At 38.0% G+C, this 24,338-nt stretch overlaps 2 pseudogenes; both read right to left on the reverse strand.

Moving 5' to 3' along the window:
• Nucleotides 1-1,695: 1,695 nt before the first annotated feature.
• On the reverse strand, nucleotides 1,696-13,141 carry LOC116189743 (annotated as a pseudogene).
• A 3,427-nt stretch (nucleotides 13,142-16,568) lies between these two features.
• LOC116189744 lies at nucleotides 16,569-20,091 on the reverse strand (annotated as a pseudogene).
• Nucleotides 20,092-24,338: the final 4,247 nt, after the last annotated feature.

Here is a 24,338-nt window from a genome sequence, read left to right on the forward strand (position 1 = left end):
ACGAGCTTAGCCATGCCAGGCTTCCAAGAATTACTTGAGGAAGAGCAGTAGGGACGATTGATCCCCTACAGCAGCTGTTGTTAGATAGGGGTGTAAATGAAATGAGATGGTTCGAGCTCGGCTCGATAAACACTTGAATTTTTCTCAACCTTATCGAGCTCGAGCCCAAGCTCGGTTGCCGTGCTCAACGGCATTCGATTCATGAAATTCGCAAGACTAAACGGGCTTTTTAATTATATATAATGTATTATCTATTATATAGCCTCACATATAAAATCCATAAGTGTTGGGTTGGCCCAACCTCTATGTTGGTTTTAGAATTTTTTTTTAACTATACTCCACTTAACTCCATTTATCTTCAATTCAACAATTCATTTATTACTATTCCCTTTTTCTTTAATTTTTTTAACCATTTAATTCAATTTTTAATATTAATTTCTTTCGATTATTCATTATTTTTTCCACAATTCAATAATACAATCATTACTTTCTCTCAACTATTCATTACTTTTTCTCACTTTTTTTCATAATTCAATAACACAATCATTACAACTCCAAATAAATAATGATATATTATTTTTTAGAAAAATAACAAAATTATTGAGGTAAAAAAATTGAACCCCTGCCCTAGTTGTGGAACTTTTGAGTTGCCAAATGTTGTATATTTTGATTGAAGATGATGTGATTTGAATGTGATGACTATCAAACTATGCCAAGTTGTAATTAATATCATTTGAATTATACTTATGTTGTTGTTGTCTAGCTCAGATAATTGATTTCGTTTGGAGTCAAAAAGAGCCGGAGCCTGAGCGTGTGGAGCCCAATCCTGGGCTTGTGCTTTTCTACTGAACTTGGCCGAGCCTTGCCGAGCTTGAGCCGAGCTCAAGCTGGGATGTTTAGGATCGACCAAGCTCAAGCCCAAGCCCAAACTTAGGAGCCCATTGACAAGCCCAGCTTGAACCTTATAGATTCGGGCTCGGTTCGGCTCGTTGGCACCCCTAGGAATGGGGAGTTACTGTCTAACCCTCCTTGCTATTTTTGTTTCTGCTTTGATCAGGCTTATCTGCTGGGTCCAATTATGGGTTTAGGTCATACTATAACACACAGGGACTGCGTGCCTTCTATTTGTTAGGCCTGCATGCCTGTTCAGATTGGGTCTAGCAGATATGGGCTCTTTCTTTGGTTATATGATCTTGAGTTATTAATATGAGAACCACTGATTCTGATTTTTTTTTTAAAAAAACGAAGTTTCCAGTCGACCTAAAAGGGTATCGATTTACCCATAAAAAAAGTATCGAATTAAGAGGTTATGTTCATCACCGAGACTTCATCGGTTCATTGGTCACTCTTAGCAGAAATTTCTGATGCTGTATGGAGGTATATACTTTACAAGAAAAGCTTAAATTGCCCTACCTCACAATGACATGGTGAGGAAGAATCATTAAGTACAATTAAAAATAACATGGTAATTATTTGAGTGATTAACACTTATTTTCCTATTTGTTACAATTTAATATGCGTTTTTTCATGTCACATCATGAGGTACGATCGAATTGCTCGTATTTTACTAATTTATACAATTTCATTTATACGTGAAACTTTGTTGAGTTAATGCTTGTGCCATCAAAAGATTTCACAAAACTTGCTCCAAGAATTTTTCCAGAAGACATAATCACATCAACATCTACATTCTTCTTAATTACCGTCCTTCGATTGTGGTAATTGTAATGTGGTTGATCGAACGTGTCCCTTCACTCTGTTCAGAGGACTCTGTGTCATGGGTAATTTGTCTTTCTGTAAACGCAGGCCTTTTGGGGATCCGGAGATCCGTGATTTCACTATTGAGCATCGAAATGACGGTTGATGTAGTCGGGCGATCATTGCCGAGTTCTTGCGTGCACAGAAGCCCCACATGTATGCATCTTCGAACCTCGATCTGATGGATATTATATTACAGGGTCTACTAGCGCCATGATGTTGCCTTCATTCCACAGAGTCCATGCCTGAAAGCAGAGATGTATGTTTTGGGCCTTTATTAGCAGACAATTATGTTCTTTCGCTAAAGTACGATAAAGAGCACAGCTTATGGAGGCAACTATCTGGTCCGTGTCAATGGTATCTATAATGACCCTCTTGATCGTGCCAGGGTTTGCGTCGGCCATGCTAGTTCCACGGGGCTAACGGAAGCGTAAAAAGGAACAAAAATTCAAAATTTCTTACCCGTGAAACTAATTCCAAGACCTACTAGAAGAGTAAGAGTAAATAAAAGCGTACCTGGAATATTTAAAGTTGTCGACCGAGCGTCCCACGCGTGATGCCTCTACTGGTATCCACACCGACTTTGTCGACGAGTTTTCGAGATCGGCGGTGCTAGCGACCAACACTCGAAAGAAACACCCCGATGCGACACCCGAAATTTATTAGACTAGTAGGATTAATTCAAATTGAACAATTCAACTTGAATTTCCTTACACTTATACACGTACACCCATATACATGTATATATATCTCTTATATCTAAACATGCATGCTGCCCCTTTTATAAGCAATATGGGGAAGACAAATTCAAAGCCCCACCGATGTGGGATTAAGGAGAATCAAGGCTCCAAGTGACATGTGTAAGTCTAGGTGACATCATTTAATTAGTCCATGTGTATAGCTAAGTGTTATCATACAATTGGCCCATGTTTCTTTCTATAATTGGCTCCAAGTGGTTCCATAAAAATAACCACTTAGCACACCATTAAATCTAATAAATCGGGTCTAATTAATCGGCAAATTTAATCTCATTAAATATCCGATTAATCGGTCGCACCATAAATCATCTAATCTTTATTAGACAATTTTGTTGTTTCAAAATATCTCGTCAAGTTAGTCGTAGTGTGTGACCCTGTAGGTTCCCAATTACGTTGATAGTAATATCGAAATCTCTATTTTAATATTACAAACAGTGAGCGGCATCTAGCAATGCATCACTGTTACTCAAGTAATCGGAAAGTCAATTTCTCGACGAACCTCGTGACCTATATTACCGTGTAATATAATCCATTGTCCTCTATATCTCTATTGAGCCCAAGGCATGGTCGATGACATCCTTGTATGGCTTAATATCTCTCTTTCTTGATTTACCGGGTAAGTCTATCAGAGCAAATGAGCTCGATATCATTATATCGACTCATTTGGGTATGCATACACTTTTAGACTTAACCACCAAGTGGCCGTGAGATATCGCTCCCGTTTCGTAGGAGGGACAAATCCTATCTTGGTCACTCACATTCTTTTCCATGCTTTGTGGCATACCCAATAACTATCTTTATAACCAACCAGTTACGGTGGCGTTTGACAGTATCAAAATATACGACATTACACGTAGGAATCCATGGTGACCTCAAGTCAAAGGACCATTACACTATAGTCACTTTGAGATATGCTAATGACAGTCACGTAACAACCCATGTAGCAATCTCATGGCGGGTCAGTCCAATACACATTACTCTTAATGTATACATGTGGTGTGATTTGATATCTCCATATCCATGACCTATGAGATTTGGTCATCATCAACACTCACACTAGTCTAACCGTATTACCGTTGTCCTAATTAACGATAATACTTTGACTATGGACATTTAGGAATAATGTTCAGTAATTATAGGATCTCACAATCAAGTCACACTTGATGCCTATTGAACCTACTATTCCAAGGACATTATTGTGTAAAATCATATTTAGCGCAATCTACACAATAACAGATATGCCTCGTTTTATAATGAAATAGATATCATATTACAAAACTGATTATAGATTGCCTCTAGGGCATACACCAATTCCCAACAATCTCCCACTTGCACTAGAGCCAATCTGGCACATGTCTTATGCCAATAGATCTAGTGTGAGCCTCGTGCTTGCGCTGCACAAGAGGCTTCGTAAGTGGATCTGCGAGATTCTCATCTGTTGGTATTCTGCATATCTTCACATCTCCTCTGTCGATGATCTCGCGAATGAGATGGAAGCGCCTGAGTATATGTTTGGATCGCTGGTGAGACCTGGGTTCCTTAGCTTGCGCAATGGCTCCATTGTTGTCACAATAGAGATCCACTGGGTCTGCGATGCTAGGAACCACAACAAGTTCTGTCACGAACTTCTTGATCCAAACGGCCTCTTTTGCAGCGTTAGAGGCAGCAATATACTCGGCCTCTGTGGTAGAATCGGCTACTGTCTCCTGTTTGGAACTCTTCCAACTCACAGCACCTCCATTCAGGCAGAACACATACCCTGACTGCGATCTACTGTCGTCCTTATCGGTCTGGAAGCTAGCATCGGTGTAACCTCTTACAACGAGCTCTTCTTCGCCTCCATATACCAAAAACATCTCCTTAGTCCTTCGTAAGTACTTAAGGATGTTCTTTACTGCAATCCAGTGTCTTTCACCTGGATCTGATTGGTATCGACTCGTCATACTCAAAGCATACGAGACATCTGATCGAGTGCATAACATAGCATACATGATGGATCCAATAGCTGATGCATATGGAATCCTATTCATGCGGTCCCTCTCCTCTCGAGTAGAAGGACTCTGAGCCTTCGAAAGGCTTATGCCATGTAACATAGGCAGCGACCCTTTCTTAGAATCATGCATGCTAAAACGCCGAAGCACTTTATCTATGTATGCACTCTGACTTAGGCCAAGCAGTCTCCTGGATCTATCTCTATAGATCTTGATACCTAGCACATAGGTAGCTTCGCCTAAGTCCTTCATAGAGAAACACCTTCCCAACCAAGTCTTCACAGACTGTAAGGAAGGAATGTCATTTCCGATCAGAAGTATGTCGTCTACATACAACACCAAGAAGATCACTACGCTCCCACTAACCTTCTTGTAAACACAGGGTTCATCTTCATTCTTAATGAAACCAAACTCTTTGATTGCATCATCAAAACGAAGATTCCAGCTCCTGGAAGCTTGCTTCAGCCCATAAATAGACCGTTGTAGCTTACAAACCTTTCCGGCACTATGTGGATCGACAAAACCCTCAGGTTGTGTCATATACACATCCTCGAGGAGCTTCCCGTTCAGGAAAGCAGTTTTGACATCCATTTGCCAGATCTCATAATCATAATAAGCTGCAATTGCAAGCAAGATCCTTATGGATTTAAGCATAGCCACCGGGGAAAAAGTTTCGTCATAGTTAACACCATGAACTTGTTTGAAACCTTTTGCCACAAGTCGGCCCTTAAAGGTAATCACATTACCGTCCATATCAGTCTTCTTCTTGAAGACCCACTTACACCCAATGGGTTTTGCCCATTCAGGTGGATCAACCAAAGTCCATACTTGGTTAGTGTACATGGACTCCATCTCAGATCTCATGGCCTCCAGCCATTTCTCAGAGTCAGGGCCTATTACGGCTTCCGCATAGGTTGTAGGCTCATCATTATCTATGAGCAATACGTCATTGTCTTGAGTCACGAGAAATCCATATCTCTCGGGCTCATGACGTATCCTACTAGACCAACGAGGCTCCCGTGTCACCTGTGTAGAAGATTGTGCCACAACAACTTGTGGTACTTGTTCTGCAACATCGCCCGTCGATTGGTCAATGTCATTTTGTGGTAGAACTTCCCCAAGTTCTAATTTCCTCCCACTAGTTCCTTTGAAGAGAAACTCTTTCTCAAGGAATACCGTAGTTCGAGCGACAAACACTTTGCCCTCGATGGGATTATAGAAATAGTATCCTCGAGTTTCCTTAGGATACCCCACAAAGTAACATTTGTCCGATTTAGGGCCAAGCTTATCCGAAGACAATCTCTTCACATAAGCTTCGCAACCCCATATTTTTAGAAAAGACATCTTGGGACGCTTCCCATACCACATCTCATATGGTGTCCTTTCAACTGATTTCGACGGAGCATTGTTTAATATGAGAGCAGCTGTCTGTAGAGCATATCCCCAGAAGGAGTCAGGTAAGTTTGCATGACTCATCAAAGATCGAACCATATCTAATAAAGTTCGATTCCTCCTCTCAGCTACACCATTCCACTGTGGTGTTCCAGGTGGAGTCAGTTGAGATAAATCCCACACTGTTTAAGATAGTCAGCAAACTCATAGCTCAAATATTCACCTCCTCGATCTGATCGAAGAACTTTAATGCTCTTACCCAACTGATTCTCCACTTCATTCTTAAATTCTTTGAACTTTTCAAAGGATTCAGATTTGTGTTTCATCAAATACACATATCCAAATCTACTGAAATCATCAGTAAATGTAATGAAGTAGAGATACCCACCTCTAGCAAGCTTGTTCACTGGTCCACATACATCAGTATGTATGAGAGCCAGATGATCACTAGCTCGCTCACCTTTTCCGGTAAAAGGGGCCTTAGTCATTTTCCCCATTAAGCAAGGTTCGCATGTCTCGATCGATTCTAAATCAAACGAGTCCAGTAATCCATCCTTATGGAGTCTAGAGATGCGATTCTCGCTAATATGGCCTAAACGACAATGCCAGAGGTAAGTCGGGTTCGAATCATTAGATTTGAGCCGTTTGGTTTCCACATTATAAATAGGCATATCTAGATCAAGAACATACAGACCATTACTTAAATGTGCACTGCCATAATATACATCATTCATGTACATAGAACAACACTTGTTCTTGATAGTGAACAAAATCCCTTCTTGTCCAAACAAGAAACAGATATTATGTTTCTACTAATAGCAGGTACATAATAACAGTCGTTAAGATCTAATACTAGCCCAGTAGGCAAAACTAAGTGATAAGTCCCTACAGTTAATGTAGCAACTCTTGCTCCATTTCCAACTCGTAGGTCCACCTCGCCCTTTGCCAACGATCTACTGTTCTTTAGGTCCTGCATATTTCCACAAATATGAGCACCACACCCGGTATCTAATACCCAAGATGTAGAAGTAGTAGATACATTGATCTCTATAACATGGATACCTGAAGTAGAAGTCTCACTTCCCTTCTTCTTCTTCAACTCCTCTAGGTATACCTTACAATTCCGCTTCCAATGTCCAGTGTTGCCACAATGGAAGCAGTAATCATTCTTTGCCACCTTGGCTTTAGGCTTCAACGCACCCAAGTCATACTTGGATGCACCTTTAGCCCTCTGGCCTTTACTCTTGCCCTTGCCCTTTCTTTTGGTCCCCTGGACCATTAGAACAGACGTCCCCTTACTGATATCATGCTCAGCTGTTCTCAACATGTTAAGCAGTTCAGGCAATGGTTTATTGTAGTCATTCATATTATAGCTCATGATGAACTGACTATAACTGCTGGGCAGCGACTGTAGGACTAAATCTGTGGCCAACTCTTGACCCAGAGGAAATCCCAGTCTTCCCAGAGTCTCGACGTACCCAATCATCTTGAGTACATGAAGACCCACCGGGCTACCCTCAGTCAACCTTGCCTGAAAAAGTGCTTTAGAGATCTCGAATCTCTCATGTCGGGCCTGCTCTTGATAGAGCTGCCTGAGATGCACGATCATATCGTACGCCTTCATGTTCTCATGTTGCTTCTGAAGCTCCGAGTCCATGGTGACTAACATGAGACATCCGACGTTTACGGCATCATCATGATGCTTACTATAAGCATCTTTCTCAGCTTGGGGGGCATCGTCAGGTGGTGGCGCAAGAAGAGGTTGCTCTAAGACATATAGTTTCTTTTCTTGGGTGAGAACAATTCTCAAGTTTCGATACCAACCAAGGAAATTATTCCCTGACAGTTTATCCTTATCAAGGACGGATCGCAAACAGAAAGTACTAGAAGTGCTCCCTGCCATGGTAACTACCATAGAAATATACAAAATAAGTATTATGACACATCAATATTTAATGAGGACTTTATAAATATTGCTCCCACTATTTATATCAAATCAATGACCCTCAACATTGATTCAGAGAATATCATTCTCATAGTAGCTCAAGATCCATATCTCACCAAGCTCTGAGTCAGCGAGGGCTGATTCACCCAGAACTGGCTATTTAGGTAGGGAACTCACTTTCCCAATTGCATCACATGCAATTCTTGATTAGTTGAGTGAATAATTCCTTATTCAAATCTATCTTATAGATCGATGCCCAACTACATGCCTCTGAACTCCTAATCCTATTAGGCTTGCTCAGTTAAGTCCGACCCACTGGTAAACACAACGTCTTACTAGGATAGATAAGGGCATCCTGCGAAGGCAAGGTCTACACACTCATCGATCTTGGTCTTGACGAGCGTTACACGGTGGAAGGATATGGACTTAATATTTTGAGGGATTTGATTAACATTTAATCGATCTCACCATACACTATTATGTAACAATTACATAATAGTCCAAACGCATAACTATTATACTAACACAACTAGGACATAGTCCATGTCTAACAGTCATGCACCGCAAATATCAAACATAATCATACCAGTACCAAGCATAAAATCATATTTTATGCTATTATCTACTCAGATTCTAACTAGCTAGGCTCTGATACCAATTGCTAGTTCCACGGGGCTAACGGAAGCGTAAAAAGGAACAAAAATTCAAAATTTCTTACCCGTGAAACTAATTCCAAGACCTACTAGAAGAGTAAGAGTAAATAAAAGCGTACCTGGAATATTTAAAGTTGTCGACCGAGCGTCCCACGCGTGATGCCTCTACTGGTATCCACACCGACTTTGTCGACGAGTTTTCGAGATCGGCGGTGCTAGCGACCAACACTCGAAAGAAACACCCCGATGCGACACCCGAAATTTATTAGACTAGTAGGATTAATTCAAATTGAACAATTCAACTTGAATTTCCTTACACTTATACACGTACACCCATATACATGTATATATATCTCTTATATCTAAACATGCATGCTGCCCCTTTTATAAGCAATATGGGGAAGACAAATTCAAAGCCCCACCGATGTGGGATTAAGGAGAATCAAGGCTCCAAGTGACATGTGTAAGTCTAGGTGACATCATTTAATTAGTCCATGTGTATAGCTAAGTGTTATCATACAATTGGCCCATGTTTCTTTCTATAATTGGCTCCAAGTGGTTCCATAAAAATAACCACTTAGCACACCATTAAATCTAATAAATCGGGTCTAATTAATCGGCAAATTTAATCTCATTAAATATCCGATTAATCGGTCGCACCATAAATCATCTAATCTTTATTAGACAATTTTGTTGTTTCAAAATATCTCGTCAAGTTAGTCGTAGTGTGTGACCCTGTAGGTTCCCAATTACGTTGATAGTAATATCGAAATCTCTATTTTAATATTACAAACAGTGAGCGGCATCTAGCAATGCATCACTGTTACTCAAGTAATCGGAAAGTCAATTTCTCGACGAACCTCGTGACCTATATTACCGTGTAATATAATCCATTGTCCTCTATATCTCTATTGAGCCCAAGGCATGGTCGATGACATCCTTGTATGGCTTAATATCTCTCTTTCTTGATTTACCGGGTAAGTCTATCAGAGCAAATGAGCTCGATATCATTATATCGACTCATTTGGGTATGCATACACTTTTAGACTTAACCACCAAGTGGCCGTGAGATATCGCTCCCGTTTCGTAGGAGGGACAAATCCTATCTTGGTCACTCACATTCTTTTCCATGCTTTGTGGCATACCCAATAACTATCTTTATAACCAACCAGTTACGGTGGCGTTTGACAGTATCAAAATATACGACATTACACGTAGGAATCCATGGTGACCTCAAGTCAAAGGACCATTACACTATAGTCACTTTGAGATATGCTAATGACAGTCACGTAACAACCCATGTAGCAATCTCATGGCGGGTCAGTCCAATACACATTACTCTTAATGTATACATGTGGTGTGATTTGATATCTCCATATCCATGACCTATGAGATTTGGTCATCAATCAACACTCACACTAGTCTAACCGTATTACCGTTGTCCTAATTAACGATAATACTTTGACTATGGACATTTAGGAATAATGTTCAGTAATTATAGGATCTCACAATCAAGTCACACTTGATGCCTATTGAACCTACTATTCCAAGGACATTATTGTGTAAAATCATATTTAGCGCAATCTACACAATAACAGATATGCCTCGTTTTATAATGAAATAGATATCATATTACAAAACTGATTATAGATTGCCTCTAGGGCATACACCAATTCCCAACAGGCCAGTCCAACCGGACCCCCTTTAAAAGAAAAAATGAAGCATAATATACTTACAAATCCTAGAAGGCTGCAGTACTGCTCTTCTTGACTGAAGCTTGTGTTCCGTCTCCCACTGATGATCTCGAGTAATAGGACGCCGAAGCTGAACACATCAGACTTTTCTGAGAAAAGACCTCCCATTGCATACTCCGGAGCCATATAACCGCTGCAATTCATCGGCCAGATTGTAAGAACAAATTTTGTGAACTCAAAGTTGAGTCTGAGGATAAATTTGATTGTATTAAAAATTTAAAAGATAATCTACTCACTATGTTCCCACAACTCTTCTAGTATTGGCTTGATCTTCCTTCGCCCCAAAAATTCTCGCCATCCCAAAGTCTGAAATTTTGGGGTTGAGCTCTTCATCCAAGAGAATGTTACTCGCCTTGAGACCCCGGTGAATGATTCTTAGCCTAGAATCTCTGTGAAGGTACAGCAGACCCCGGCAGATCCCATCGATAATTTTAAACCGTTTACTCCAATCCAGTTTGTCCTTCTTCACTGGATCTACAGAGATTAAAAGATAAGCCATAAGCAACAAGCAAAACGATTTCTGCTCTGAATTGGTGGCTTTTAGCAAGAAATTTACCGAATAAAAATTCATCCAAGCTTTTGTTCGGCATGAACTCATAGACCAGTATTTTCTCTTCTCTCTCAACACAGCAGCCTAGGAGTCTAACTAGATTTCGGTGCTGAACTTTCGAAATTACAACCATCTCATTCATAAATTCTTCGAGCCCTTGGTCTGAAGCTCTGGATAGTCTCTTAATGGCTACTTCTTGTCCATCCAATAACTTCCCCTGCAGAAGGTACTACTAAATAAGCAATCCCGACTCAAATCCGATGCAGCAATAGTTCATGGTGGTATGAACTATATTACCATGTACACGGGACCAAAACCGCCCTCTCCAAGTTTAGTGGCCGAACTGAAAGAGTCTGTTGCAGTTGACAACTCTTCGAAGCTGAGCAGCTTAAGATCCTGGAGTTTAAGGTTGTCCTGAATCCTCTTCCCGCTAGAAATTATTGGAGATTCTTCTCGGTCTGAGGTAACCGTTTCCTGTAATTTTGTCACTGCTGACCCAAGGAGAATTATGTCAAGTTATCATATGCAAACCACAGTACTTGGACTGTTTATTACCAAATTTAATGGTTCTAATGAATTACCTCGTCGTTTCCTCGCACGCATCCACAAAAGTAGCACAGATAGTGTGATGAAGACTACTCCGACACTCAATGTAACTGCCAAAACTAGTTTCAAATCCCGAGCCTTACCTGCCAAAGAGTACCCAACAAAATGTGATATTTCGGCTGTCTTCATATAGTCGGGGATTGGTTACTCTTACGTTTACAATACGAAGGAGAAATACAATAAGCTATCCATCTGACTGCAGAAAACCATCCGGTTTTCTGTTTTTTATTTGAGAAAATGGAAAACTGGGAAGCTTCTCAGGAGCAGGACGAAATTTTTAAGCCACTTACCAAGTTCTGATCTGGGAAGTCGAATGTGAATGTCAACTCCTGCATTCGAGAACTTTTGCATGTCAAGTAAATCTCCAGTCCAACTCATGCAACCCACGCCTTCAGTATAAGCATATGCCAAACATGAGCAATTACTCAGGCACCGCTTCGCACATTCATTTTCAAGTGGAAATGACCACTCAGGGAAAGCCGGAACTTTCATCTTCTGCAACCTCAGGAACCCGTCCCTTTTGCTGCTATTCGAGCTCCCACAGTTTGTTGGAGTCTCCCGTACACATCCGGCAGTCCAATTTCCTCGGCTCCATTCTTCTAAATTTCCAGGCTTAAACCCTCTCGGGCAGCTGCAGATAGGGGACTTGGATGGATCGCATATTCCATAAGGCCCGCACTTGCCATAAACATCACATTCGGTCTCATAGGATGACCAGGGAAGTCCTCGATCATTCTCCTCCTCCCCGGAGTACACTTGCAAAAGTGTCCCGTTCGGTTGCAAGAGATAGTACGATATGTAAGCCATAGCATACTTGTATGTCAAGGAAAAGGTTCCTTCATTGTCGTTCTGGAGGCTGAAGCCATCGAGGTAAACTGATTCCATTGAGGCCAACCCGATGAAGATCTGACCATTCCAGGGCCCACTCCTCCAGTATGGGCGGGTTCCATTCCATACGAAAGCTTCCGGAATATTTAGCGGGTTGATACCCCCAGAGAAGGGCCCCGGAGAAGGATCGGAAGAGCTCTTCCATGAAGTGAGCATTACACTAACATTCGTTCTGGCATTGCTGCTGAGCTTCATCTTCGGAAGGAACGAGTCAGACACGTGTTCGAAACTCTGCCATATTACCTCATCACTGGTGCTCGTATTCGCCTCGTGCAGTACAAGGTTTCCAGTATCTAAGAGATGAGCGGTTTTGTTACCTCGTGCCGAGGTTGTCACATTGGATGACCAGACGACATCCTTCTTCCCATCCATAATCACAAGATTCCCATCCTCGGATATCATCACTGTTCCCAAGGAATCCTCTATGGGCCTCTCCCGATTGGCCACCCAAACCGGATTAAACTCAGGATAGTTGTTGTACCAGATCCCGACATACCGATACTTGGAGCCCTTAGGGGTGAAGAACCCCATCCTGAAGACACTGCCATTGGATGTTATGCTTTCAGGGTCTTGGAGGTACCGAGTCCACGAGACAAAGTCCGTCGCAGTAGAAAACTCAGAAGCGAAACACGAGAGTAAAAGCAGAACAAACAATAAACTCGCTCCGCCGATGAGCATCATGGTTTTCCAGATTTGCTATGCATAATCAGATTCTGTAGTATCATTTGAGTTACGATTGGAAGGCTGTTATCAGAAGAAGACCAAAGACGTTGATTATTGAGGTTTAGAATAATTTTTCTTTTCGGCGATTAGAATTTGGTGTCTCTCAGTGTAGAGAGGGAACAGAGTCAACAAAGACAGCAATTGGTTCCTGTCATTGGCTGACTTTCGTTCAACCTGTGTGGGGGGACCCAAGCTTTTGTGCAAAATCGGCCACTCATGTGGCTGCAATACATAGTACAATATAATTAATATTGTAATTGAAATTATAAAAGATAAAAAAAAAATACAAATATAATGATGATGATAATAATAATAATATAATAACAAAACTAATAAGAATCGTGTTTTTTTCTAATAAGTAATATCATTGTGATATTAATATTGATAGTAATGGTTTTTTTGATCTGCTCGAAAAATTGAGGATAAGATTAGGAGTAGATCCTGTAAGAGACGTCGCAAATTGCGGTCACAAAGCTTCCCCTGATCAAAATAATGGGTCATGACTCATGAGATGTAACACATTGTTGTCCATATGTTTCTAGTATCAAAAATAGAATAGGACCCAGGCTATTGTTAAAAATCGACAAATGTGTAATACTTCTCTTAAAAAACTAAAAAACTAAATAAAAATATATAAGAATTTTTTCGTAGGTATAATAATTTTTTTTTTTAATTACAGGAGAGCCATACCAATAGGGATGAAGGAAAAGAAAATAAAAGAAAACGGCAATTCCACTGAAGCGGATCAATTACAAGAAACATGTGTTACACAACACTTCTTTTGTCGTTAGAGTAAAGAATCTTTTTGCTCGTGATATTGAGGTGATGGCTCTCCGAAGGCTCGTAAGGGAGACTTTGTGGTGAGACATGACGTTTGTTCACACTTTTGGCCGTCAAGAAATATCTATTAAATTTGGAAGTAATGGTTATTTATTTTTCTGTGTGTACCGACATAATTGGATTGATGATCTTAACGATTGTGAAAAAAATCCAGCTAAAGCAGCAGGTTCTGCACTGGTTAAATCATTCAATTAACTCCAAAAGCACTAGCTGTAGCATATGAAGCACTGGCCCCTATTGTTCTTCCGATTCTATTTCCCGGTTTTGGGCTCGTAAAATTGTAAATTATGCCAAGCATAGAGATATTTTCTCTTGCCCTTATCTCGACTCTTGGATGACCGTGTTCTTTATCTTATGCATGTGCAAGAGTTATAATGATGTTAATAATTGATGATTTGGCTGTGCAGTCAAATTTCAGACTTGAGACAGCTCGACTTGGTTTGCCCCTTGTACATGATTTTCTAACCTTGAGAACCAAAACGGCCAGAAACTGAGAGTGCGTTTGGATTTTGAGTTGAGTTGAGTTGAGTTTTGGTTTTAATGGATTTGTAATGATTGTATTGTTGAATTATGAGAAAAAGTGTGAAAAAGTAATAAATAATTGAGAGAAAATAACGATTAAATAATGATTATGTTGTTGAATTGTGAAAAAGTAATGAATAATGGAGAAAATTTAATATTAAAATTGAATTGAATGGTTAAAAAAAATGAAAAAATGAAAAAAAGTAATGATTGTGATGTTGAATTGAAGATAAGTGGAGTTAAGTAGAGTTGAGTTAAACAATTTTCAAAACCAAACCACACCCGAATTTCTTTGGTTTTTCGCAATCGAAATTTTCTTGAAACTGATGACTTCACTAAAAATAGGAAATCACTTGATATTTATCTATGTAATACTTTAGGATGCTTCTAATATCAGTATGATTAACTAAAACTTGCTCCAAGAATTCGCCCAAAGAAAGATTTTTCCTCATATTAAAAACCTAAAATGGGTCCGTAGCAAATTTAGCTTGCCACGTCACCATTTTTTTCTTTTCTCATTTAAAGTAATTGGTGTGTACCCATATATATATATATATATATATTAATACATACCAGCATTCAAACCCGTGTATTGTACAGGCTTATTTTTAATAATTAATTTTCACAATTTTTTAAAATAAATTTACTCCTTATAATTAGAAGAATTAAGAATTCCATAATAATCATAATATATTCGGTATTGTTAATATATGGTACATTCTTGTGATTATCAAATTTTGATAATTAACATCTATGCATAATTAATTGTTTTTTAGCCAAAAATATTTCAATATCTAGTTTACTTTTCTTTATTGATTTAATTTGTTGCTAGGATTATTACAGGTTTTTTTAGGGAAATAAAATTTGATATGACCCATATGTGACTTGTCAAAATTTTTCTTCTCATATGACCGTAGGTTTATTAAATTTGTAACTTCTGCAAATTTTTTTAGATTAATAGTATTATTACATAATGTTCTTTTGAATGCAACATAATACATAGAATTTAAAAAAACATAAATCTACCAGAAACCACAAACTTTGATTTTGCTATATTTTAAGTAATTTTTTATTTCAAAAATTAGAAACTTTGTTTGGAGAAGTGCGAAATTTAAATAGTCCTAAAAAACTAAATTATTTTTTAAATATTTAATTTCATTAACTTAATAGCATTTATTATTACTCAAATGAATTTTACTCATTAGATAGATAGATACCTTTATCTCCTTCACAATAAAAGTGTGGAATTAATCCCAGATTTTTATTATTCCAAAATTGCCCCAGCACCCTGATTGCGTCCTTCGCTCCCTGTGCCTCATTACCCAGCTTTAAAACCTTCTCTCTCTCTCTCTCTCTATATATATATATATATATGAATTACACTTTAAAACAAGTGAAAATTTCAAAAGTGATTTTGTATTTTCACATTCTTAACCGTTCTCTCTATGGACTATTTCTTCTATAGCGAACCCCTTTTCTTCCCACCAGTTTTTCTCGGCAAAAGGTCAGGTCGTTACAGAACATTCATCATAGGAATCTACTCGATCTTTACTTCCCACCAGTTTTGCTCCCACGAAATTCAAAGTGTAGTGTCATTTCAATCCTCCCTTTCGGGTGACATCAATCACCTCATGCTAACATAACGCTAAACCTCCCTCGTGTTTCATCATCAGGCATCATAGTCACGCTCAAGGTTGTTAGGATCTCGAGTCGGCTCTTAAGATGTTACGATTTTACGATTCACGAGCAAGCTTTCAATCCCGATCTTACTTTGAGGATCTAATTTGTAGGATCTTAGTGAATCTCAATCCGACTTCTAAGATTATAGGATCTGTGCGATTTTAACGATCTTATAATATATAAATTTTTAAAAAACTGGCCCAAGCCCATGCATGTTAAGTTTAGTAGTGAATCTACACGTACATTGGACATGAAAGATTTCTCGATTAAGTGGCAACACACAATAAAGTATATAAAAAATTTAATTTCATCCAAAATATATATATTTACTTTACAAGAAAAGCTTAAATTGTCCTACCTCACAATGACATGATGAGGAAGAATCATTAAGTACAATTAAAAATAAACATGGTAATTATTTGAGTGATTAACACTTATTTTCCTATTTGTTACAATTTGATATGCATTTTTTCATGTCACATCATGAGGTACGATCGAATTGCTCGTATTTTACTAATTTATACAATTTCATTTATACGTGAAACTTTGTTGAGTTAATGCTTGTGCCATCAAAAGATTTCACAAAACTTGCTCCAAGAATTTTTCCAGAAGACATAATCACATCAACATCTACATTTCTTCTTAATTACCGTCCTTCGATTGTGGTAATTGTAATGTGGTTGATCGAACGTGTCCCTTCACTCTGTTCAGAGGACTCTGGGTCATGGGTAATTTGTCTTTCTGTAAACGCAGGCCTTTTGGGGATCCGGAGATCCGTGATTTCACTATTGAGCATCGAAATGACGGTTGATGTAGTCGGGCGATCATTGCCGAGTTCTTGCGTGCACAGAAGCCCCACATGTATGCATCTTCGAACCTCGATCTGATGGGAATTATTGGATATTACAGGGTCTACTAGCGCCATGATGTTGCCTTCATTCCACAGAGTCCATGCCTGAAAGCAGAGATGTATGTTTTGGGCCTTTATTAGCAGACAATTATGTTCTTTCGCTAAAGTACGATAAAGAGCACAGCTTATGGAGGCAACTATCTGGTCCGTGTCAATGGTATCTATAATGACCCTCTTGATCGTGCCAGGGTTTGCGTCGGCCAGTCCAACCGGACCCCTTTTAGCTTTTAAAAGAAAAAAAATGAAGCATAATATACTTACAAATCCCAGAAGGCTGCAGTACTGCTCTTCTTGACTGAAGCTTGTGTTCCGTCTCCCACTGATGATCTCGAGTAATAGGACGCCGAAGCTGAACACATCAGACTTTTCTGAGAAAAGACCTCCCATTGCATACTCCGGAGCCATATAACTGCTGCAATTCATCGGCCAGATTGTAAGAACAAATTTTGTGAACTCAAAGTTGAATCTGAGGATAAATTTGATTGTATTAAAAATTTAAAAGATAATCTACTCACTATGTTCCCACAACTCTTCTAGTATTGGCTTGATCTTCCTTCGCCCCGAAAATTCTCGCCATCCCAAAGTCTGAAATTTTGGGGTTGAGCTCTTCATCCAAGAGAATGTTACTCGCCTTGAGATCCCGGTGAATGATTCTTAGCCTAGAGTCTCTGTGAAGGTACAGGAGACCCCGACAGATCCCATCGATAATTTTAAACCGTTTGCTCCAATCCAGTTCGTCTTTCTTTACTGGATCTACAAAGATTAAAAGATAAGCAATAAGCAATAAGCAAAACGGTTTCCGCTATGAATTGGTGGCTTTTAGCAAGAACTTTACCGAATAAAAATACGTCCAAGCTTTTGTTCGGCATGAACTCATAGACCAGTATTTTCTCTTCTCTCTCAACACAGCAGCCTAGGAGTCTAACTAGATTTCGGTGCTGAACTTTCGAAATTACTACCATCTCATTCATAAATTCTTCAAGCCCTTGGTCTGAAGCTCTGGATAGTCTCTTAACGGCTACTTCTTGTCCATCCAATAACTTCCCCTGCAGAAGGTACTACTAATAAGCAATCCCAACTCAAATCTGATGCAGCAACAGTTCATGGTGGTATGAACTATATTACCATGTACACGGGACCAAAACCGCCCTCTCCAAGCTTAATGGCCGAACTGAAAGAGTCTGTTGCAGTTGACAATTCTTCAAAGCTGAGCAGCTTAGATCCTGGAGTTTAAGGTTGTCCTGAATTCTCATCCCGCTAGAAATGATTGGAGATTCTTCTCGGTCTGAGGTAATCGTTTCCTGTAATTTTGTCACTGCCGACCCAAGGAGAATTATGTCAAGTAATCAAATGCAAAGCACAGTACTTGGACTGTCTATTACCAAATTTAATGGTTCTAATGAATTACCTCGTCGTTTCCTCGCATGCATCCACAAAAATAGCACAGATAGTGCGATGAAGACTACTCCGACACTCAATGTAACTGCCAAAACTAGTTTCAAATCTCGAGCCTTACCTGCCAAAGAGTACCCAACAAAATGTGATATTTCGGCTGTCTTCACATAGTCAGGGATTGGTTACTCTTACAGTTACAGTACGAAGGAGAAATACGATAAACTATCCATCTGATTGCAGAAAACCATCCGGTTTTCTGTTTTTTATTTGAGAAAATGGAAAACTGGGAAGCTTCTCAGGAGCAGGACGAAATTTCTAAGCAACTTACCAAGTTCTGAGCTGGGAAGTCGAATGTGAACGTCTACTCCTGCATTCGAGAACTTTTGCATGTCAAGTAATTCTCCGGTCCAACTCATGCAACCCACGCCTTGAGCATAAGCATATGCCAAACATGAGCAATTACTGAGGCACCGCTTCGCACATTCATCTTTGAGTGGAAATGACCATTCAGGGAAAGCTGGAACTTTCATCTTCTGCAACCTCAGGAACCCGTCTCTTTTGCTGCTATTCAAGCTCCCACAGTTTGTTGGAGTCTCCCGTACACATCCGGCTGTCCAATTTCCTCGGCTCCATTCTTCTAAATTTCCAGGATTAAACCCTCTCGGGCAGCTGCAGATAGGGGACTTGGATCGATCGCATATTCCATATGGCCCGCACTTGCCATAAACATCACATTCGGTCTCATAGGATGACCAGGAAACTCCTCGATCATTCTCTTCCTCCCCGGAGTACACTTGCAAAAGTGTCCCGTTCGATTGCAAGACATAGTACGATATGAAAGCCATAGCATACGAGTATGTCAAGGAAAAGGTTCCTTCGTTGTCGTTCTGGAGGCTGAAGCCATCGAGGTAAACTGATTCCATTGAGGCCAACCCGATGAAGATCTGACCGTTCCAGGGCCCACTCCTCCAGTGAGGGAGGGTTCCATTCCATATGAAAGCTTCCGGAATATTTAGCGGGTTGATACCCCCAGAGAAGGACCCCAGGGAAGGATCGGAAGAGCTCTTCCATGAAGTGATCATCAGACTAACATTCGTTCTGGCATAGCTGCTGAGCTTCATCTTCGGAAGGAACGAGTCAGACATGTGTTCGAAACTCTGCCATATTACCCCGCCACTGATGCTCGTATTCGCCTCGCGCAGGACAAGGTTTCCAGTATCTAAGAGCTGGGCGGTTATGTTACCTCGCCCCGAGTTTGTGACGTTGGATGACCAGACGACATCCTTCTTCCCATCCATAATCACAAGATTCCCATCCTCGGATATCATCACTTTTCCCAAGGAATCCTCTATGGGCCTCTCCCGATTGGCCACCCAAACCGGATTGAACTCAGGATAATTGTTGTACCAGATCCCGACATACCGATACTTGGAGCCATTAGGGGTGAAGAACCCCATCCTGAAGATACTGCCATTGGATGTTATGCTTTCAGGGTCTTGGAGGTACCGAGTCGACGAGACAAAGTCTGTCGTGGTAGAAAACTCAGAAGCGCAACGCGAGAATAAAAGCAGAACAAACAATAAACTTGCTCCGCCGATGAGCATCATGGTTATCCAGATTTTCTATGCATAATCAGATCCTGTAGTATCATTTGAGTTACGATTGGAAGGCTGTTGTCAGAAGAAGACCAAAGACGTTGATTATTGTGGTTTAGAAAATTTTTTTTTGGGTGATTCGAATTTGGTGTCTCTCAGTCTGAAGAGGGAACAGAGTCAACAAAGACAGCAATTGGTTAATCTCATTGGTTGACTTTTGTTCAACTTGTGTGAGGGGACCCAAGCTTTGGTTCAAAATCGGCCACTCAAGAGGCTGCAATACATGGTACAATATAATTAATATAGTAATTGTAATTATAAAATAAAAATAATAAAAAATACAAATATAATGATGATGATATTAACAATAATAATAACAAAACTAATAAGAATCGTGTTTTTTTTTCTAATAAGTAATATCATCGTGATATTAATATTGATAGTAATGGTTTTTTTGCTCTGCTCGAAAATATTGAGGTTAAGATTAGGAGTAGATCCTGTAAGAGACGTCGAAATTATGGTCACAAAATCTAGAGTAAGCTTCCTCTGATCAAAATAATGGGTCATGACTCATGAGATGTGACACATTATTTTCCATATGTTTCTAGTATCCAAAATAGAATAGGACCCAGGCTATTGTTAAGAATCGACCACTATGTAATACTTATCTTAGAAAACTAAAAATCTAAATAAAAATATATAAGATTCTTTTTTTTGGTAGGTACAAGAATTTTATTTTTTTAATTACAGGAGAAAGCCATACTAATAAGGGATGAAGGAAAAGAAAATAAAGAAAATGGCAATTCTACTGAAGTGGATCAATTACAAAAAAAAAAGTGCGTTACACAACACTCCTTTTGTCGTTAGAATAAAGAATCTTTTTGCTCGTGATTATTGAGCTGATGGCAATCCGAAGGCTCGTAAGGGAGACTTTGTGGTGGGACATGAGGTTTGTTCACACTTTTGGCCGCCAAGAAATCTCTATCAAATTTGGAATTAATGATTATTTATTTTTCTGCGGGAACTGACATAATTTTATTGATGACCTTAAGGATTGTGAAAAAAATCCAGCTAAAGCAGGAGGTTCTGCACTGGTTAAATCATTCAATTAATTCCAAAAGTTCTAGCTGTAGCATATGAAGCACGGGCCCCTATCATTCTTCCGATTCTATTTCCCGGTTTTGGGCTCGTAAAATTGTAAATTATGCCAAGCATAGAGATATTTTCTCTTGCCCTTATCTCGATTACTGTATGACCGTGTTCTTTATCTTATGCATGTGCAAGAGTTATAATGATGTTAATAACGATGATTTGGTTTGCTCCTCGTACATGATTTTCTAACCTCGAGAACCAAAACGTCCCAGAAATTGGATTTCTTCGGTTTTTCGCAATCGAACTTTTCTTGAAACTGATGATTTCACCAAAAAAAGGAAATCACTTGATATTTATCTATGTAATGATTTAGGATGCTTCTAATATCAGTATGATTAACCAAAACTTGCTCCAAGAATTCGCCCAAAGAAAGATTTCTCCTCATATTAAGGCCTGAAATCTTGTCATGTGGTAAGTTGGTCATTATGATATTCAGGGACGAAGCCAGAAAATTATGTCCCGGGGTGGGGGTGGTGGGGTTGTTGTGGGCGGGGGCGGGGGCAAATTCTTCTCTTAAAAAGCTATAATGGGTCCGTAGCAAATTTAGCTTGCCACGTCACCCTTTTCTTTATTTTCTCATTTAAAGTAATTGGTGTATAGTATACCTATATATATATATATATATATGTATATAAATACAAACTATCGCTCAAACCCGTGCGCTGTGTTGGACTATTTTTAGTAATTAATTTTTGCAATTTTAAAAAAAATTTACTCATAATTAGAAGAATTACGAATTTCATAATAATCATAATATATTAGGTATTGTTAATATATGATACATTCTTGTGATTATCAAATTTTTAAATTTACATATGTGCATAATTAATTTTTTTTAATCCTAAAATATTTTAATAATATTTTACTTTTCTTTATTGATTTACTTTGTTGTCAGGATTACTACAAGTTTTTTAGATAAATAAAATTTGATATGACCATATGTGACTTGTCAAATTCTTTCGTCTTATATAACCATAGGTTTATTAAATTAGTAACTTGTGCGAATATTTAAATTATTATTATTATTACATAATGTTCTTTTGAATGCGACATAATATTAGAATTTTAAAAAATACAAATTTACCAGAAACAACAAACTTTGATTTTGCTAGATTTTAAGTATTTTTTAATTCCAAAAATTAGAAACTTTGTTTGGAGAAGTGGGAAAGTTAAATTAATTATCTCTAATTTCTAATTACATAAACTCAAGCATGTTAATTATTATTTGAGTGACGTTTACGATACGTATAAATATTTGTATTTATAAAACGTTTACTATATCTATATGAACGTATTTTTAGTTCTGAAAAGTGAAATTATTTTTTCTAAATATTTAATTGCATTAACACAATAGCATTTATTATTACTCAAATGAATTTTACTTATCAGATAGATAGATACCTTTACCTCCTTCACAATAAAAAGTGTGGGATTAATCCCATATTTATTATTCCAAAATTGCCCCAGCAACCTGCTTGTGTCCTTCGCGCCTTGTGCCTCATTATCCAGCTTTAAAACCCTATATCTATATATATATATATATATATACACACACACTACTATAAAACAGGTGAAAATTTCAAAAGTGATTTTGCATTTTCACATTCTTAACAGTTGTCTCTATGAACTATTTCTTCTATCGCGAACCCCTTAACTTCCCACCAGTTTTTCAAGCCAAAAGGTCAGGTCGTTACAGAACATTCTTCATCATAGGAATCTACTCGATCTTTACTTCCCACCAGTTTTGCTCCCACGAAATTCAACGTGAAGTGTCATTTCAATCCTCTTTTTTGGTGACATCAAGCACCTCATGCTAAAGTAACGCGAAACCTCCCTCGCGTTTCCTCATCGAACATCATAGTCACACTCAAGTTTGTTAGGATTTCGAGTTGGCTCCTAAGTTGTTACAATCTTACGATCCACAGGCAAGCTTCCAGCTTGATCTTACTTTGAGGATCTAAATTCTAGGATCTTAGTGGGATCTTGATCCAACTCCTAAGATTATAGGATATGTGCGATTCTATCGATCTTACAATATGCGAAATTTTTAAAAAATTAGCCCAAGCCCATGCATGTTAAGCTCAATAGTGAATCTACATATGAGTTGCACATAAAAGGTTTCTCAATTAAGTAGCGACACGCAATAATAATAAAATACTAGAAAATATATAAAAAAATTAATTTCATCCAAAATATATATAATTAATTATATAAAATCATTAATAATCTTATTAGTTGGTTTAAAAATACCAAATCAATAAATATGACTAACTTAATATCATTAATGTATATTGATAATTTTTTTATTTAAATATAACATTATTGATAATATAAAAAAATTATAAATAATAAATTCAATTTTTTTTGCGAGAATAAATTTGACTTTCCTTTAAAAAATATAAGAAGTAAAGATATAATATTTTTAATATTGCATATTTTCAAATTATTATATATTTGTTGGAATTTTGAAGTAGTTAATTGAAACAAAAGAAGAAAAAATTTTCAATTCTAATGTTTAATAAAAGAAATTATAATAAATATTCATTTTAAGTAATATTCTTGTCGTATTACACATATAATAAATTTTAAAATAAGTAAAAATAAAAAGTGAGTAATAATTAATTAATATAAAAAGCCTCAGTAGATTACATGATTAAAATCATGATAATCAAGAGTAAAAAGAGTAAACACTATTCAGGGAAAATGAGAGAAAATAAAGATAATAAAAAATAATCCAATTACCTATAATTATAATATATCGTAAAAAATTACCTCAAAAGTAATAAATAATTATTGATAATCTTCTTTTATCTGTAAATCACATATACTTTTAATTTGTTCTCAATTTTCATTTGGAATAAGTACCGAAAAAGATAAATACATTTGAAACATTTTTCTTTTAGACCAAAAGGTTTATTTTTTGCATAAAGGGACATAACATTTGTTAATATTTTAATAGGTCTTTTTTGATATTTTGAATTTTTGATGTTTCAAAAGTTAAACCTAAAATCTGTAAATTCTAAAAAATTACAACAATTATATATACACACATAAATAACAAACTCATGATATCAAAAAACGAAAGAGAAAGGCAGATGGGGCCGATAGAGGTTCGTCGAAGGGCACCATAGCCCCTAGTGAGGTCGTCGGCGGGTGCTTGTTGCCGACCAAAGGCCCTTACCGCTTATTTGTCTGCTTCCTATAAAAATATGATAAAGAGTACCAA

Source organism: Punica granatum, unplaced genomic scaffold (genome assembly GCF_007655135.1).
Source record: "Punica granatum isolate Tunisia-2019 unplaced genomic scaffold, ASM765513v2 Contig00004, whole genome shotgun sequence".
In the NCBI taxonomy this organism is placed as follows: Eukaryota; Viridiplantae; Streptophyta; class Magnoliopsida; order Myrtales; family Lythraceae; genus Punica; species Punica granatum.